Source organism: Mustela nivalis, assembly GCF_964662115.1.
Source record: "Mustela nivalis genome assembly, chromosome: 1".
In the NCBI taxonomy this organism is placed as follows: Eukaryota; Metazoa; Chordata; class Mammalia; order Carnivora; family Mustelidae; genus Mustela; species Mustela nivalis.
In genome coordinates this window covers 147,255,671-147,274,449 of record NC_139020.1, presented here as the reverse complement: position 1 = coordinate 147,274,449, position 18,779 = coordinate 147,255,671, and the positions used below count along the sequence as shown (strand labels likewise).

At 41.3% G+C, this 18,779-nt stretch overlaps 1 long non-coding RNA gene across 3 annotated transcripts in view; it reads left to right on the top strand.

Annotated features, from left to right (window-relative positions):
* Positions 1-9,110: 9,110 nt before the first annotated feature.
* LOC309861987 overlaps positions 9,111-18,779 on the top strand; it is a 112,657-nt gene continuing 102,988 nt past the window's right edge. For all 3 annotated transcript variants that reach the window (XR_014310269.1, XR_014310270.1, XR_014310271.1), the window contains exon 1: positions 9,111-9,198. This is a non-coding gene — a long non-coding RNA (uncharacterized lncRNA). The remainder of the gene's footprint in view (positions 9,199-18,779) is intronic.

Below are 18,779 nucleotides of genomic sequence, written 5' to 3'. Positions count from 1 at the left end.
AGGGGCGCCTGGGTGGCTTAGTGGGTTAAAGCCTCTGCCTTCGGCTTAGGTCATGATCCCAGGGTTCTGGGATCGAGCCCCACATTGGGCTTTCTGCTCTGTGGGGAGCCTGCATCCCCCTCTCTGCCTTTCTCTCTGCCTACTTGTGATCTCTCTGTCTGCCAAATAAATAAATAAAATCTTAAAAAAAAAAAAAAAAAGAACTTACTGGAAGAATGCTAAAGTGGCTCATGGAATCCAAGAAACCAGGGAAAGTCCTAGCTCCATGAAGACTGGAATCAGAGCTGCGTGGAGGACATAGCAGCGTAAGTCTGGAGTTTCAGGGCTATCTCTCTAAGTGTCTCCCATTAATGTGACTCTGCATGAAAGACTGCCAGTCCATATTTGTGTATGTTCCAGATTTCAAATTCCCAGGATAGAGACTCTGATTCGCTCAGCTTGGGTAAAACATCTACATGTGGACCTCTGAAGAATAGTTAAGGGCAGAAGAAGGTGAAGACGGGTAGAGACATGGCCCATTTCCACAGGCAGGGTCAGGGAGGTGACCAGGGGAGTAGGTGGGGTTATTGAACAAGGTAACTCCCCTCTCCCCCAGAAGGTCTGCTGCAGCCATTATCTCATTCATATTGGGTGGGTCCTCAGTTCTAATATCATCACCCTGAGGGCCCCAGACCCTGAAGCCTACTTGATATTGATGGCATTGATTTTTTTTTAAACAGAGTGTAAGCTCTGGACTCCGGGGAAATTCTAGGCTTTAAGGCTTTGAGGCCTCTGAAACATATTCCAGCTTTTTCTAACACTGCCAGGTGGGCTGTGATTTACCATTGGTGGTTGTATTTCATGGCTCTTGCTGTGTTTATCCTCCCTGTACTGTGCAGCCTGTTTATTGGCCTTTTCTAGAAATGCTCTACTCAACTTCTCAAACACGATCTTTCTACTTGTTGCTTTTCTGATTTTTCCTGACTCTTCCTCCTCTAACCATTCAATGAAGGCAGTCCCCTGACTTGTATTATCCACGATCCTATTTTTTCTCAGTGCAAGAAAGACATTTTATAAGGAAATCTGAATTAAAACCAGAAATAAAACCAGGTAGCTTAAGCTACAGAACCCAGATATCTATTTCTTTAGAATTTTGCATTGTCATGGGTTCCTTCAAAGTTTAGTATTATGTTGTATGGTTAAATTTACTTGTTTCAAAAATAAAATTATTTCTATTTTAAGTGGTTTGGTAAAAAAAGGATAGAAAAACATGAAGATTCTCAATCAATCAAATCAGTGATTCGAAGGGGGCCTGGGTGGCTCAGAAAGTTAAGCTTCTGCCTTCAGCTCAGGCCATATTCTCAGGGTCCTGGGATCGAGTTCTGCATCGGACTCCCTGCTCAGTGAGAAGTCTGCTTCTCCCTCTCCCTCTGCCCTACTCCACCCCACTCATGCACTCTCTCTCTCTCTCTCTCTCTCTCTCTCTCAAATAAATAAATAAATAATCTTTAAAAAATTCAAAGCAGTGTTTCTAGTCTTGCTCATTTAGACTTTGGGATTGTGACACTTCTGTCACCTACTGCAGAGTACTCAAATTGCTGGTTGAACACTATGATGTGTGCCTAATAACTGTTATTGACATTTTTCAATTATTTTCTATGTGATAAGCACTCTGTTGACTTCTCTGCATAGTGTATTAGCTTTCTTGGGCTGCCATAACAAATGACCATAAACTTGGTGGTATCAAATAATGGAATTCTATTCTCTTATGGTTTTGGAGGCCAGAAGTCCAAAACCAAGGAGTTGGCAGGGCTGTGATCCCTCCACAGGTTCTAGGGGATGATCCATCCTTGACCCTTTGAGCTTCTTGTGGCTCCTGGAGTTTCTATGCTTGTGACAACATAACACCAACCTCTGCCTCCTGGGCTTCACCTTTGTCTCTCTGTGTCTTCTCCTCTTATCAGAATATCAGTTATTGGACTTAGGGTCCAACTTAATCCAGTATGATCTTGTCCTGATTGTTAACTAATTGCCTTTTCATAGACCCTATTTCTAAGTAAGATCACATTCTGAGGTTCTGAATGGAAGTGAATTACGGAGGGGGCAGTATTCAACACATGGGGATTATTACACAATATTGTTTCCATTCTATCAGTAAGAAAGCTGAGATCCAGCAGGGGAGGCCACATACCCTGTTGCTCATCTGCCTGCTGGCAGAGCTAAGTTGTAGGCTCAGCTCAGACTGATGACAAATCCATGCTTTTTCTTTTCTTTTTAAATATTTTATTTATTTATTTATTTATTAGAGAGAGAGAGAGCAAGAATGAGAGAGCATGAGCAAGGGGAGCTGCAGGCAGAGAGAGAAGCAGACTCCCCACTGAGTAGGGATCCCAATGTGGTGCTCGATTCCAGGACCCTGAGATCATGACCTGAGCTGAAGACAGACGCTTAACCAATTGAGCCACCCAGGTGCCCCCATGCCTTTTCTACTACACCATGCTGCTTGTAGAAAACCCATCTGCAAACTCAAGCCTAGAAAGTAATGACATCAATGGTCATCTACCATTTGGCCCCCAGATTATACTACTGGAGGCGAAAGGTCAGAGGGGTCTGTGAAAATTTGGTTTTCATTTCAGGCATGATGTTAGATCTAGAAGGATGATGAACTCATCATTCTTTTAAAAGTGGAAGCAGTCATTTTGTGTACTGCATTCTGTGCAACCAAGATGGACCTATCCAACCATCACACAAGGGTGGGAATGCCAGGGTCCACTCTCCTCTGTGCTCCTAGTTGTAAGTGGCCAAGTGACCTTAAGCAGGTCCTTTTTCCAGTCCTCTGTAACAGAAGGGCCTAGCCCTGAACAACGCCTTCACTGCAGGTGTTTCTCAAGTGTATACAACATACTTGTATAGTCACAGGAAAGTGTTCTTGCCCATATATGTTAATATTTGCTGGAGTGTGGGCAGGGTAGTACAAAGAATGTACATTGACTTTTCACCCCAAAGTTAATAGTTAACTTTGTCTCTTTGTTTGACTACATTGCTTGTTAGCTTTGATCAGAAAGAAAAATTCTGAAACATGGGATGGAACTGTTTGAACATTTACCTTTCTTCACCTTTACTCAGTACAGTTTATTTTTGTTAAGTCAGGTCAGGATAGCTTTTCAAAAATATAATATTTCAAAAACATAATATACCACTATGCTATTTACCATATAAATCTTGGAACAGATGTGAAGTGTTCAGAATAGGAGAATTTTCTTTATAAGCTTGTGCTGTTTTTAAAGGTTAGAGACATCTATTGCAGCGATCTAGAAAAATCCTTCTTTGTAGGTGGCTCAGTAAAGGTCTGTGGTAGCTCTGTGTGGTATGAGCACCATGAATTTTGGGGTCACACACACCTGGGTTCAAATTCAAGTTCTGTGACCGATTAGCTATGTGACCTTGGGCAGGTCACATAACCTCCAAATCTCAGTCTTCCCCCTGACTGTGCCTTGCAACAATCACTTCATAAAATTATTATGACTTTTAAAGAAACATATGCAAAAGTCTGCACAAAGTATGAGGTCAAAAAATGTCACTCACTCTCTTCCTCCTTTCTGTCAGCTGTTCAGCTGGTTAAGGTCCGCCATTTTGAAAATGTGATTAGGACCTTACCATGAAATTCTCTTCTCTTCCAAGTTTATTAATGAAATTAAAAAGATGATCTATTTTTCTTATTCAGATTAGGCCTCAGGGCTATATTCTGGAGAAAACCCAAGCAGCATGGAACGCTTCTTTCAGGGAAGTGTCTATGTCCAAAACTGTAAGTCTAACCTGCCATTCTGCCTCACCAATGGATTTTACCTATTGAGCCCCGAAAAGAAAAGGAACACGGTGGACCCAGCAACAGGCTCACTTGATAAATCATTGTTTTAACTAGAGAGAATTTTGTTGTGGAGGTGACAAGAGACCACAGCCTGCTTTGGTGCCCGGCCCAGATAAAATGTGGCTGAAGTTCAGAATTGTTTACTGTTCAGTGATGTGGCACATTTCCTGTTGGCCCTGCACAGAAGGGACAGATGCCCATGGTCATGTACCAGAGCTTGGTCTGCCAGGGGAGCTTGTGTAGAAGTGACTAGACCATGGAGAAAAAGCCATCATGGGGATGAGGAGGAATGGGTAAGGTTGCTATGTGTAGAATCCAAGACAATGATGCCAGGAGCAAGGGAATGTGTCAAATCATCTTGGCAGGCCTTCCCAGGTCCAATGACAGGCAGGTAATAAGCCTCAGTGGACTTTCTTCATGTGCCATCCAGCCCCTGTGCCCTCCAGCTGGAGGAATGAGGAGAAATGAGAAACAGCTTCGGCTTTTGAGCTCCCCATTTAATGCAGAAGACAGCCTGGTAATCATTCAGCACAAGGAGGTAGAGCAGAGGCCCTTCCTTGGAAGAAGATGCACAGTTAGGAGCAAGGCCCCTAGAGCCCAGTGGCCTGGATTCAGATCCTGCCTGCGCCACACTTTGTTGTGTGATCTTGGGCAAGTTATCTGACCTCACTGAGCCTCAGTGGCCTCATCTGATGATAATAGTTCCTACTTGGTGGGGTTGTTAGAGGATTAAAAGAATATTTTTTAAGTGGTTGGCACATCATAGCACTTTGGGTTAAATTGCATATAATCCTTAAGGAATCCATTATGGGCTGAGACACCCCCTTTTCCAATCTGAAAATCAAGGCACTGAATATATAAGCAGATCTTTTCTGATATATAATCATAAATTCATGAAAAGTCTTACAGAAGGTGGAAACATTAAAGCATATTTGTATTTAACAGACCACCTTTCACAAAGAGAATCCAAGTGTTTGATATTAGCACAGTATCTGTTTTTGCCACTGATTCTTTCTAGCAAAGGCTTAAGGGGCCCTTTCTATCTTGGGGAAAGCTGGAAGCAGCCCCAAGTCTTCCGTATACCTCCTTAGTTGTAAGACTAGTGCAAGAAAGAACTGCATGCGATGAATCTTGGGAACAAAACAGAAAGACTTAGTGAAGCAGAGCCAGCTGGGGCAGAAACAAGTGCTTTCCCAGGCGAGCTGTCTTAGTGGTATATCTGCTTTCTGTTTCCAATAGTCCCCTGTTTTCATTCTACCCATCCTTGATCCCATCCTAGCATTGAACACACCCTGAGCATGTGTGTGTGTGTTAGCATGTACACATGCTCATGGGCACACACACACACACACAAACACACGCGTGCACACACATGACCATAGACATGCCAGAATTAGCTTTCTAATCTCTCCTGAGCTCTGACATTGCTTCTGACTGTATCTAAACAGGCCCAATAATACATCCACATAGGCCCTGCGATCTGGGAACCAGATGTGTCTTCCACACACCACTCGTCTACTGCCTGTTTGTCTTTTGACCTTGTTAGCATGTCCTTGTTTCCAGCCCAACACGCTCCTCTCTGACTTGGAAACAGAATTTGGCCATCAGGCTCCATAGGACACAGCCTGCTGTGACCTTCTGGCTCAGTCCTGGGAACTCAACCAAATCACTTCCAGTCACTGGGATCTTACCCAGTAGGATCTTAGACAGTCAGGCAGCCTTGAACACCTGTTCAGGTGAAGAGGTGTCCCTCTGTCCCTCTGCTGCTGCAGCCTCTTCCAATCCCCACATTCTACTGTTTTTCTCTGACCTAGTTTGTAAACAGCACTTTTCCCACTCTAAGGAAGCATCATGATGGAGTGCAGGGAAGAGTGAATGGACCTTGAGTCAAAGGCTGTTCTGGTTGTAATATTTGTGTATGTGCTGGGAAGGAGGTTCCCTTTTCATCTGGGCTTTGATTTCTCTCTCCCATATTTTAAGCATAGCATAAAGTTGCATAAGTGGAAACCCTGTAAATTTCTAAGGGAAACCAGCCTTTCTTCCCCTCTCTGCTTTCAGATCTGCTCTTTCCAATTTTGGCCCTCACACCACCCTCTCTGTATCAGAAACAATTTTTTTCATCATTGTCAGATTCTTTGGCCACCTTTTTCTGGCTACTGATTCCATGTGATAGATTTACATAAATAATTGAAGACTGAGAATGTGAAGACTCTGAGTTTCTCAAGAGCAAGACTTGTCCCCAGCCCAGTGCCCAATTGAGTGACTAAATGAAAGGTGAATGAAAGGTGTGATGAGTTTGCTCCTTAGAATGGAAAGATGCCCTATGCCATGCAGACCATAGACTCGATCTACTAATGTCACTACAGGATCTCATGAAGATTTGCTCCACAGTAAAGACTAACATGGTCAAAGATGGTGTGCTAATAAGTGTCCCTGCTTCTGCTCTACCCACTCTGAACTTCCCTGTCCCCATCCCAGTCAGGACTCATCCCAGAGTTCACCGGCAGAGCACCCACATGCTCCAGTCAGAACAGACGTTCAACATCTCTCTCTCCTTCTCTCTCCCACCCACCATCATTGAGTCCTGGTGATCCCACACACCCAAATTTCTCTCTCTTGACTGCAACCGCTAATCTTAGCCATCATCATTTCTTGCCTTCTTTAGTATAGAATTTTAGACCTCCTCATTTGTTCAGGCAGAGTAATCATGGTGAAAATCAGGTCATATCATCTCCTTGCTTAAAAATCCTTCAGCGGCTTTCTACTACACTTAGAGCAAAACAGAATTCAAAATAAAATTTTTAGAGTAAAATCAGAACTCCATGGCTTGACCTATACATTAGATTAATGCTAGCCGCTATAAGAAATGGAAAAAAAAAAAACCATGTAACAATTGAGAAACAATAAAAGGTCACTTCTTAGATGCATAACTGTCCAGGGTAAGGGATCTTAGGCAGCTGACGGGTGTCCTTTAGGATTTTCTAATTCCCAGCCACTAAAAGTTAAGGCGCACAAGTAACATAAAATAAAGAAATTTTCGAGACGCCTCATTCTATATTTTTGAATAAGCAAAATATAGTCTAACTCTATTGGTGTTTCAGAAAAATGCACTAGAATAATTTGCCAACCCGAAGTCACTTAAAATTAAATATTAAAATAAAAATCAACATTCATCAAGTTACATACAGGCTCTGTGAAATTCTCTGTACTTTTGTTACATTTTTTTAAATTAATTTATTTATTTTCAGAAAAAACAGTATTCATTATTTTTTCACCAGACCCAGTACATTTTAATATAAATTTTGTTTAAAAACAACACAATTCCTGGTTTGAATAGATAGCTATTGCTGCTTCACAAAGAGCAACTACCATCATTTTGTAGGTTAGTGATCAGCAAAGAGTTAAAATTTTTAACTTCAACCTAGGTTATCTGTTTACATATAATTAGATAATGTAAGAAAATGCAGGGAAGCTTGTCATTGAAAAAATGATGGCATTTGACAATAACATAATTGAATACTTTAAATTTTAATATTATACATTGTGATATTATCTTATAAAGCAAAAACTACTATAATCTATTCAAATTAGAGTCAATGTATAAATGTCTACTATCTGCTTTTGTTAACATTTTTGAATCAAGGCCTTTGTTTTAATTGAAAAGTGAATATGAATCTGTAATATAATAATATGAATTACATTTTATAAAATAGCATTGATTGAAGGACCAAAAAATAAAAAATAAAATAAAATAATATATGTGAGCCCCAGATTTAAGGCACCTGGATGCTCTCAGTTGCCCTATGTGATGGGACTTTATTTAGAGCCTTCCTGCTTCATTAAAAATGTCAGAAAAAGCAGTGTTCATTTATTTAGATCCTAGATGAATGCAGTGGGCCAACCTGAATTATTTTGCATATGTTGGTTCTAAATAGAAAAGTTAAAGATAACCCAGGAAAGAAAACGTGATTTATTTAACATTATGCTGTATATATGCATGGGAAGAGGATCTCTGCTCTTCATCATGGATGGAAGAGAAGAAAGGCCACCTTTAATTTAATTGAAAGCCTAATATGAATCTGTAAAATAAGAATATGATTATATTTTAATAGAGAGCATTGATTGAAGGACCAAAAAATTAAAAATAAAATAATACATGTGAGCCCCAGATTTAACACACGGTGACCTCAACTGTTAGGGAACACAGCCCAGCTGCTATGCTGCTCCTCTCTGGGATGTGGGACAGGAGTGCAGAGCAAGGACAAAATGAGAAGGGATACTAGAGCTTCAGGGGGCACTGCCAGTTTTAGCATGCAAGAAACTCATCCACTTAACAGTTCCAATGAGCTGTGACTTTAATAGAAAAAATGGGGCACTAAGATCCAGATCATGCTAGAACATACACATTTCTCCTTATTTGCTCATGTATATCTCCTTCTGCCAACTCTCTTCAGAATGACTGTTCTCTGTAAAGGGCACATATCTGTTGGAACGTACACCTATTTGGGGAGATTTGTGTCAGATAATATGGTTCATATTATGCAACAGCTTGGCTGGGCTATGGTGCCCAGTTGTATGGTAAAACACCCGTCTAGATGTTGCTGTGAAGGTATTTTTTAAGATGTGATTAACATTAACAATCATTTGATTTTTGAGTAAAGAGTAACACTTAAATCAATAGATCTTTCTAAAAAGATTTATTTATTTTTAGAGAGAGAGAGTGACGATGATAGACATAGGAAGAGAATCTCAAGCATAAAGTTTAATGCAGGGCTCAATCTCACAACCTTGAGATCACAACCTGAGCCAAAATCAAGAGTCATACACTTAACCAACGGAACCACTTAGGACCCCCTAAATCAGTAGACTTGAAGTAAAGTACACTATCCTCCCTAATGTAGGTGGGCTTATCCAGTTATTTGTAGACCTTACAAGGGAAGACTAAGTTTCCCTGAGAAAGAAGGCATTCCCCTTAAGACTGCACAATATAGAAATATTGCCTGTTCCCAGCCTTTGAATTCAACACTGTAACATTAACTCTTGCCTGAATTGGCAGGCTGCCAGTATAGCCTACAAAATTTGGACTTGCTAGCCCCCATAATCGTGTGAGACAATTCCTTAAAATAAACCTCTCCTCTCTCCTTCCCTCCCACTCCACATGTATATTCTATTGGTTCTGTTTCTTTGGAGAACCCTAAGACAACATTCTTCTGAAAAGGAAGTCTAGAACATCACAAACAACCGCTGTCACAATAGGACTCTAGACCAATCAAGCTGGTCAGAGTGAAGTGTGCCAACCTGACTAGAAGGTCCTGGTGCTGATTCTAGCAAGCAGAGGAAAATGGCCAAGGGTAAATTCAGCTTTCTAGGGCCCCTGGTTTACCAGCTTGTTCTGCCGAAATTCATAGACCTGTTCCTAAGCACCCATAGAAATGGCTGCTTCAGTTGAATGAGGTAGGCAGTCCAGGCGAGATTTCAGGTACTCATTGGTAAAGTCCCATTTATCTGCTGGAATTGTGATGATGAGGATAATTTGTAGTAGTTATAAGTGTTTGTCTGAAAATTGTCACAGGGCAAAAGATCACATCCACTTTTGGTCAAGGGCCCAGGACCTTCTTCTTTCTCTACCAGCAACTCCATTAGCGTAGGGCACAAATGCACTTTCTGAGCAGCTTCCTGCAGACTGTTGGCTCCAGAAAACATGCTAGTTCATCATTACCAAAGATCCTTCACCTAAAGCAAATCTTCTTTCCTCAGTAATTCCCTAACACTCAAATAGCATTATGAAACACATCCTCCAAGGGAAAGGCTCTTACTGCAATAAGAGTCATCCTGGGGACAACTCCTGGTCAACATTCTTCAGGAAAGAGCTCTAGAGGTAGCTGCAGATTTTGAGTCCTCTCATCCTTTTGTCTTTTAGTCAGTTCAGAAGCTGGAATTGAGGTTTGCAGTGGAATGCCAACCCCAAGAATTCATGTTATATTCCCTTAGAAAGGACAGCTGAAGACCAGAGACCCAGCTGAATGCTCCTGTCAATGGCCACCAAAGGTCTAAGGATTGCATTCTACAGAGAATGGCTGGACACATAGGAGTGGACACACACGGGGCACATTTTACACTTAAGAAGCTGATGGTTTCATCAGAAACTATATGCCCCATATGCCCCCTCCAGAGGGAATGTGGATATATGTCAGAATTCATTTCTTAGTTTACAAACAGGTGTCAAGTGTCAATGAAGTGCCCGACATGTCTCTGGGTGCTTGTATCCAATGCTCAGTTTCCCAGAAATCATAGTAAATGGTCTGGTTATATCACTTGTCTTCATACTCTCTGGCTACAGGAGAGATGTATGAGACTCTTGAGCTCAGCATTTGTATATGAGCCGTACTTGTGGCCACAGTGGGATAGAATACCCTTTGTTGGCCATGTTCCAGAAAATGTGTACCATAGGCCATAAGTCAGATGTCTGATCACACTCCTTGATGTAAACTCTCCCAACTTCCTCTCCTATAACCTGTCTGATGAGGAATTTGAAAAGATGAAATAGCAAAGACACAGATGTGAGCAGACCACAGCCAGGCAAAGCGGCCACCAAAGACCCTGGGAATTTTCAAACTGGATTTTTACTATAAAATATAGTTTTTTTTGTTTGTTTTTTTAAATTTTTAAAAATTTTTTTATAAACATATAATGTATTTTTATCCCCAGGGGTACATGTCTGTGAATCACCAGGTTTACATACTTCACAGCACTCACCATAGCACATACCCTCCCCAATGTCCATAACCCCAACCCCCTCTCCCAAACACCCTTTCTCCAGCAACCCTCAGTTTATTTTGTGAGATTAAGAGTGACTTATGGTTTGTCTCCCTCCCAATCCCATCTTGGTTCATTCATTCTTCATTCATTCTTCACCTACCCCCATGTTGCATCTCCACTTCCTCATATCAGGGAGATCATATGATGGTTGTCTTTCTCCGACTAACTTATTTCGCTAAGCATGATACCCTTTAGTTCCATCCACATCGTCGCAAATGGCAAGATTTTATTTCTTTTGATGGCTGCATAGTATTCCAGTGTGTATATATACACCACATCTTCTTTATCCATTCATCTGTTGATGGACATCTAGGTTTTTTCCATAGTTTGGCTATTGTAGACAGTGCTGCTATAAACATTCGGGTGCACGTGCCCCTTCGGATCACTACGTTTGTATCTTTAGGGCAAATACCCAGTGGTACAATTGCTGGGTCGTAGGGTAGTTCCATTTTCATCATTTAGAGGAACCTCCAAGCTGTTTTCCACAGTGGTTGCACCAGCCTGCATTCCCATCAACAGTGTAGGAGGGTTCCCCTTTCTCCACATCCTCGCCAGCATCTGTCATTTCCTGACTTGCTAATTTTAGCCATTCTGACTGGTGTGGGGTGATATATCATTGTGGTTTTGATTTGTATTTCCCTGATGCCGAGTGATGTAGAGTACTTTATCATGTGTCTGTTGGCCATCTGGATGTCTTCTTTGCAGAAATGTCTGTTCATATCTTCTGCCCATTTCTTGATTGGATTATTTGTTCTTTGGGTGTTGAGTTTGTTAGTTCTTTATAGATTTTGGACACTAGTCCTTTATCTGATATGTCGTTTGCAAATATCTTCTCCCATTCTGTCAGTTGTCTTTTGGTTTTGTTAACTGTTTCCTTTGCTCTGCAAAAGCTTTTGATCTTGATGAAATTCCAATAGTTCATTTTTGTCCTTGCTTCCCTTGCCTTTGGCGATGTTTCTAGGAAGATGTTGCTGCGGCTGAGATCGAAGAGGTTGCTGCCTGTGTTCTCCTCAAGGATTTTGATGAATTCCTTTCGCACATTGAGGTCCTTCATCCATTTTGAGTCTATTTTCATGTGTGGTGTAAAGAAATGGTGCAATTTCATTTTTCTGCATGTGGCTGTCCAATTTTCCCAACACCATTTATTGAAGAGACTGTCTTTGTTCCATTGGACATTCTTCCCTGCTTTGTCAAAGATTAGTTGACCATAGAGTCGAGGGTCTTTCTGGACTCTCTATTCTGTTCCATTGATCTATGTGTCTGTTTTTGTGCCAATACCATGCTGTCTTGATGATGACAGCTTTGTAATAGAGCTTGAAGTCCAGAATTGTGATGCCACCAATTTTGGCTTTCTTTTTCAATATTCCTTTGGCTATTCGAGGTCTTTTCTGGTTCCATATAAATTTTAGGGTTATTTGTTTCATTTCTTTGAAAAAAAATGGATGGTATTTTGACAGGAATTGCATTAAATATGTAGATTGCTTTAGGTAGCATAGACATTTTCACAATATTTGTTCTTCCAATCCAGGTGCATGGAACCTTTTTCCATTTCTTTGTGTCTTCCTCAATTTCTCTCATGAGTACTTTATAGTTTTCTGAGTGTAGATTCTTAGCCTCTTTGGTTAGGTTTATTCCTAGGTATCTTATAGATTTGGGTGCAATTGTAAAGGGGATTGACTCCTTAATTTATTTTTCTTCTATCTTGTTGTTGGTGTAGAGAAATGCAACTGATTTCTGTGCATTGATTTTATATCCTGACACTTTACTGAATTCCTGTATAAGTTCTAGCAGTTTTGGAGTGCAGTCTTTTGGGTTTTCCACATATAGTATCATATCATCTGCGAAGAGTGATAGTTTAACTTCTTTGCCGATTTGGATGCCTTTAATTTCTTTTTGTTGTCTGATTGCTGAGGCTAAGACTTCTAGTACTATGTTGAATAGCAGTGGTGATAATGGACATCCCTGCCATGTTCCTGCCCTTAGTGGAAAAGCTTTCAGTTTTTCTCCATTGAGAATGATATTTGCAGTGGTTTTTTTTTTAATATTTTATTTATTTGACAGAGAGAGGGAGATCACAAGTAGGCATAGAGGCAGGCAGAGAGAGAGGAAGGGAAGCAGGCTCCCTGCTGAGCAGAGAGCCGGAAGTGGGGCTTGATCCCAGGACCCTGGGATCATGACCTGAGCGGAAGGCAGAGGCTTTAACCCACTGAGCCACCCAGGCGCCCCTGCAGTGGGTTTTTCATAGATGGCTCTGATAATATTGAGGTATGTGCCCTCTATCCCTACACTTTGAAGAGTTTTGATCAGGAAGCACTGCTGTACTTTGTCAAATGCTTTTTCAGCATCTATTGAAAAAATTATATGGGTTTTGTTCTTTCTTTTATTAATATATTGTATCACATTGATTGATTTGTGGATGTTGAACCAGCCCTGGAATAAATCCCACTTGGTCATGGTGAATAATCCTTTTAATGTACTGTTGAATCCTATGGGCTAGTATTTTGGTGAGAATTTTTGCATCTGTGTTCATCAAGGATAATGGTCTGTAGTTCTCTTTTTTGATAGGATCCTTGTCTGGTTTGGGGATCAAGGTGATGCTGGCCTCATAAAATGAGTTTGGAAGTTTTCCTTCCATTTCTATTTTTTGGAACAGTTTCAGGAGAACAGGAATTAGTTCTTCTTTAAATGTTTGGTAGAATTCCCCTGAGAAGCTGTCTGACCCTAGGCTTTTGTTTGTTTGGAGATTTTTGATGACTCTTTCAATCTCCTTACTGGTTATGGGTCTGTTCAGGTTTTCTATTTCTTCCTGTTTCAGTTGTGGTAGTTTATATGTCTCTAGAAATGCATCCATTTCTTCCAGATTGTCAAATTTTTTGGTGTAGAGTTGCTCATATTATGTTCTTATAATTGTTTGTATTTCTTTGTTGTTAGTTGTGATCTCTCCTCTTTCATTTATTATTTTGTTTATTTGGGTCCTTTCTCTTTTCTTTTTGATAAGTCTGGCTAGGGGTTTATCAATCTTATTAATTCTTTCAAAGAACCAGTTCATAGTTTTGTAGATTTGTTCTATTGTTTTTTTGGTTTCTATTTCATTGATTTCTGCTCTGATCTTTATGATTTCTCTTCTCCTGCTGGGTTTAGGGTTTCTTTCTTGTTCTTTCTCCAGCTCCTTTAGGTGTAGGGTTAGGCTGTATACTTGAGACCTTTCTTGTTTCTCGAGAAAGGCTTGTACCTCTATACATTTTCCCCTCAGGAGTGCCTTTGCTGTGTCCTACAGATTTTGAACCATTGTGTTTTCATTATCATTTGTTTCCATGAATTTTTTCAGTTCTTCTTTAAATTCCTGGTTGACCCATTCATTCTTTAGAAGGATGCTGTTTAGTCTCCATGTATTTGGGTTCTTTCCAAATTTCCTTTGGTGATTGAGTTCTAGCTTCAGAGCATTATGGTCTGAATATATGCAGGGAATTATCCCAATCTTTTGATACCAGTTGAGACCTGATTTAAGACCCAGGATGTGATCTATTCTGCAGAATGTTCCATGTGCACCAGAGAAGAATGTGTATTCTGTTGCTTTGTGATGAAATGTTCTGAATATATCTGTGATGTCCATCTGGTCCAGCGTGTCATTTAAGGCCTTTATTTTCTTGTTGATCTTTTGCTTGGATGATCTGTCCATTTCAGTGAGGGGAGTGTTAAAGTCCCCTACTATTATTGTATTATTGTTGATGTGTTTCTTTGATTTTGTTATTAATTGGTTTATATAGTTGGCTGCTCCCATGTTAGGGGCATAGATATTTAAAATCATTAGATCTTCTTGTTGGACAGATCCTTTGAGCATGATATAGTGTCCTTCCTCGTCTCTTATTATAGTCTTTGGCTTAAAATATATTTGATCTGATATAAGGATTGCCACTCCTGCTTTCTTCTGATGTCCATTAGCATGGTAAATTCTTTTCCACTCCCTCACTTTAAATCTGGAAGTGTCTTCGGGTCTGAAATGAGTTTCTTGTAGGCAATATATAGATGGGTTTTGTTTTTTATCCATTCTGATACCCTGTGTCTTTTGATTGGGGGATTTATCCCATTAACATTCAGGGTAACTATTGAGAGATATGAATTTAGTGCCATGGTATTGCCTGTAAGGTGACTGTTACTGTATATGGTCTCTGTTCCTTTCTGATCTACTACTTTTAGGCTCTCTCTTTGCTTAGAGGACCCCTTTCAATATTTCCTGTAGAGCTGGTTTGGTGTTTGCAAATTCTTTCAGCTTTTGTTTGTCCTGGAAGCTTTTTATCTCTCCTTCTATTTTCAATGATAGCCCAGCTGGATATAGTATTCTTGGCTGCATGTTTTTCTCGTTTAGTGCTCTGAAAATATCATGCCAGTTCTTTCTGGCCTGCCAGGTCTCTGTGGATAAGTCAGCTGCCAATATAATATTTTTACCATTGTATGTTACAGACTTCCTGTCCTGGGCTGCTTTCAGGATTTTCTCTTTGTCACTAAGACTTGTAAATTTTACTATTAGGTGACAGGTTGTGGACTTATTCTTGTTGATTTTGAGGGGGGTTCTCTGCTCCTCCTGGATTTTGATGCTTGTTCCCTTTGCCATATTAGGGAAATTCTCTCCAATAATTCTCTCCAATATATTTTCTGCTCCCCCCTCTCTTTCTTCTTCTTCTGGAATCCCAATTATTCTAATGTTGTTTCGTCTTATGGTGTCACTTATCTCTCGAATTCTCCCCTTGTGGTCCAGTAACTGTTTGTCCCTTGCTCAGCTTCTGTATTCTCTGTCATTTGGTCTTCTATATCACTAATTCTTTCTTCTGCCTCATTTATCGTAGCAATGAGAGCCTCCATTTTTTATTGCACCTCATTAATAGCTTTTTGATTTCAACTTGGTTAGATTTTAGTTTTTTTATTTCTCCAGAAATGGCTTTTATATCTCCCAAGAGGGTTTCACTAATATCTTCCGTGCCTTTTTCGAGCCCGGCTAGAACCTTGAGACTCGTCATTCTGAACTCTAGATCTGACATATTACCAATGTCTGTATTGATTAGGTCCCTAGCCTTTGGTACTGCCTCTTGTTCTATTTTTAGTGGTGAATTTTTCTGCCTTGTCATTTTGTCCAGATAAGATATGAAGGAGCAAGTAAAATACTAAAAGGGTGGCAAAGACCCCAGGAAAATACGCTTTAATCAAATCAGAACAGACCCTAAATTGTGAGGTGGAGAAAGGGGATGAAAAGAGGTTTAAAAAATGAAAACAAATAAAGAAAAAATATAAAAAAGAAAATATATATATATTACATAAACTAGTTAAAAAAGAAAAGGGTAAAAGTTAAAAAAATTAGCTGAAGAAAAAAATTAAAAAAAAATTTAAATTAACTGCAAAGCTAATGAATCATGGGGAGAAAGCCATCAGTTCTATGCTTTGCTTTCTCCTCCTCTTGAATTCTGCTGCTCTCCTTGGTATTGAACCTGCACTCCTTGGTAGGTGAACTTGGTCCTGGCTGGATTTCTTGTTGATCTTCTGGGGCCTGTTGTAGTGATTTTCAAGTGTCTTTGCCCCAGGCAGAGTTGCACTGCCCTTACCAGGGGCCGGGCTGAGTAATCCGCTCGGGTTCACTTTTGGGAGCTTTTGTTCCCTGACCGCTTTCCGTAGAGTTCCAGAGGATGGGAATGAATATAGCAGCCTACCAGTCTCCAGCCCAGAGGAGCCGGGAGCTCAGGGCCCCACTCCTCACTGAGCCCTCAGAGAATAGCACCCAATAACTCCTGTCTCCCTGGCATCGAGCCACGCTCTGAGCTCACCCAGGCTGCAACCGGTTCAAGGTAACCCTGAGCTGAGAGCTCACTCCTCGGCTCTGTCTCTGTAGCCAGCTTCCCCATTCTAATACCTGCAAGCTCTGCAACACTCAGACACCCCCGATCCTTCTGTGGCCTTAAGGGACCTGAGGCCACCCTGACCCCACGTGGGCTTCACCCCAGTTTAGCCTCTGGAGCAATGTCCCTCAGCAGAACAGACTTTATAAGTCCCGATTTTGTGCTCCGTTGCTCCGCCACTTGCCGGACCTTCCCCCCCGGCGGTCTATCTTCCCGTTGCTTTGGATTCACTTCTCCACCAGTCCTCCCTTTCAGAAAGTCATTGATTTTCTGTTTCTAGAATTGCTGTTCTTCTTCTCTTCGATCTCCTGTTGTATTTGTAGGTGTTTGCAATGTTTAGATAAGTTCTCTAGCTGATCTCCTGCTACCTGATGTAGCCTCAGCCTGCTACTTCTCCGCCATCTTGGCTCCTCCCCTGAAATATAGTTTAATCAATTACTAGGTTAAACAGTCCAAAAAAAAATAAATAAATAAAGGAGGGCACACTCAAATGGGGTAGTTAACAAGAATGTAAAAAAGAGATATTTCTGAGAATATGGAGAGGGTGGGAAGCCAAGGGGGCAGGTGAAGTACTTGTGTCTAGCAACTATGGAATCCTGAGGTGGCAAAGGGAGAAAGAAATCATCTGCACAAGAGCTTTAGCCTTTGCAGGAGAAGCCCAGCACTCCCACACATGCCACCACATCAGCCAGTGCCTCCCATAGCTAAACAGAAAACAGGGATGCCAGGGATCCCTGACATTAGGATCTGCCTGCTGGGAAAAGCAAATATAAACTATCCAGCATAATGGCTGATGAACAACACCACCATGAAAGAAGGGGGCATCGTTGATCTCTTCCTGTGCACCAGGCACTGTGCTAGGCACTGGAAAATCCATTCCCTCTTTTTACCTTCAGATAAAATGGTTGAGTCACATGAGCTTCTCCTGACTAAGAATCAGATCTCAAAACTCTTGGAGCACCACAAACAATACCAGTGTTGTGTCCAAGGGGGGATGGGGAAGCAGAAAAAAATATCCTTGTGAAGCTCTTTGGAAAGAAAAGGAGCTTCAGAACAGAATTTGAGGGTGAGGGGAGGACACTATTAACAGCGAGGTATCCCCAAGTCCCAGGCACAACTCTGGCCCAAGTCCTGGATTCAGGGCTCCAGTCCTGTCACCAATAAATCAGACAACCTTCTGTAAATTATCTCCCTGATGCTCTAAGAGTTTCCGAACCCCCATCTCCCTGCCCACCTAAAGGAACACTCAGTTCCCAGCAGTTCATTTCTGTAGACACAGAGTGAATGGGAATGAATTACTTTTTACTTCCCAGTTTGAAGTTTCTAAAATTATCATGCTGTCACAGAACAAAATTAGTCAAAGCCCAAGTGAGCCATTAAATTAACACCCCATGAACTTACCTCTTCTTATTTGATTCATAAGGCAGTTTACAATTTCAAACACTGTTCTTACTGAGGAAAAATGAAAGGATAGCTTGTCTGGAACTTTCTAGATTGCTTCCCGGGATCACCCAACTGATCCACATATTCTGATGTTTTTAACACATTGCCCCATTCACTGACCCTATTGTCAGCTGAGCAATTTGTGGTGGAAGTGAAGGTGACTTTTAGGAGCTGGAATTCCTATGCCTACATGGTATGAGAATGTGGTTAACCAGTGCCTCTGGCACCAGGTCTTTGAAGCAGTAAAAAGCTAGAACTCAAATTCAGAGAGAGAGAGAGAAAGAGAGAGCACTCAACCTGCTCCCAGAGGCCACCAGCCTTGGGAGTTTACAACTTGTGTTAAGTGATCAGACTCCTATCCCTTGGCCCACAGACTTGCTCTCATAAGGAGTGGGTGCTGCAGGCATGGGGCTCACCAGGTAACAACTCATGAGCTAGGCAGTTGGGAGGCCAGAGGTCTGCTCCTGATCTGCTCCTGATCTGCTGTTTATCTAGTGTGCCTGATGGGGAAAGTCACTCCTGGCTTAAAGACCAATGAATGTTTCCCATTGTTCTTCAGTGGGAGTCTAGCATTCTATCTGGCTTAGCTGACCTTGCTTGGTCCCACCTTCCATTGCCCTGCTCTGTGCTGGGAATCTGGCCTTGGCTCACAGAGCCCTCCCCTGCTCTGCTCTGTGCCAGAGTATCCACCATGCCTACTCCACATACCAGGATTTCTGCCCTCCCTTTTCTGCTTTGAGTCATGTCTCTGGTGGTGACTGCGTCTTATTTGTGGGTGCAGCTCA